The following is a 1,322-nucleotide window of genomic DNA, read 5'->3' as shown; positions in this document are numbered from 1 at the left end:
TCTGACGTCCCAGGGGCAACTCACCATGAAAATGGTAAAGTTGGTACTTAGTGCTCGCCATGGTTCTGGCCCGCACTCCCCTCAGCATGGCGGCATGGGAATATCGTTCCCCATAGCGACCCCTAGAGGACGCAGTTCGAAGTTCCCTTGAAAGGGAACGTCTCAGGTTACTTATGTTACCATGTTTTCTTGAGTAGGGAACGAGACACTGCGTCCACTTCCAGCCATTCTTCAAACGCAAGCTTCAGACGAAGAAGTGAATGACATGTTCTCCCGGCGCCTATTTATAATATAATCGCACCGGTAGTGATGTTATGGGCTGTCGCGGCCAACGTGTTGTTGGTGTTTTTTCAATATATGCTTCAGACACGGGTCACGACGAGGCGTTCCCCATAGCGACCCCTAGAGGATGCAGTGTCTCGTTCCCTACTCAGGAAACCATGGTTACCTAAGTAACCTGAGACGTTTTTCTTCCTGCTACCTCTCGATCCCATAGGATATAGTTACATCTGTGCGTTATGTAGAGTGGGAATATGCAAGAAGTTCTGACCATATTAGGAGTAGATTTGTCCAAGGGATACCTCAACCCTGGGTAAAGGACAGACTAAACCCAGTAACCTATATGAAAAAGCCACCATCTTTCACCATTTGAGCCCTAAGAAGTATATGTGCATGCGTGTTTACACTGAGATAGAGAGAGGTAAGACTACAGAGAGTACAGAGAGTAGAGAGAGAGAGAGAGATCACGGAGGAATCCCCTCGAAACATTATTGGGCTAGTTTTGAGTAGCAATTGTGCGGGTTTTGTTGCGAAAACCTGGCAACCCTGAGGTTAAGAGAGAGAGAGAGGGACATCTAATAAATTAGGAGTATATACAGTAGAGATTATGGCAATTTTAATTGCTTTGCAGTGTGTGGAAAGGGAAGGGCAGGGAAAGGTGTTGATATGCTCTGACCCTTTTCAAGTCTTAGCGAGTTTAAGGTCATTCCATTCAAAAGCTCGGCAAGATATCCTGTATGAAGTGCTTCAATTAAACACAAGAATAGTTAATAAGGGACATCAGGTAAGATTTATGTGGGTCCCAGCACATGTTGGGATTAGGGGTAATGAGATGGCGGACAGGCTGGCTAAAAGGGCACTAACAAAAGAGAACATAGAAATGGAGGTTAATGTAAGTAAAGCAGAGGTTAAATGCATAATATGGGAGAAAGTCAATATAAGGTGGCAAGAGAGGTGGGAAAGAGAGGAGAAAGGGAGACATTTGGGTCCGTGTAACTCTTTGCAGTTCTTTGTTCAATTCGCACCATCAAAATGAACCAAAT

This window comes from Sinocyclocheilus grahami, unplaced genomic scaffold, assembly GCF_001515645.1.
Source record: "Sinocyclocheilus grahami isolate Dianchi unplaced genomic scaffold, SAMN03320097.WGS_v1.1 scaffold2044.1, whole genome shotgun sequence".
Taxonomy (NCBI): Eukaryota; Metazoa; Chordata; class Actinopteri; order Cypriniformes; family Cyprinidae; genus Sinocyclocheilus; species Sinocyclocheilus grahami.
This window is presented reverse-complemented; position numbering follows the sequence as displayed.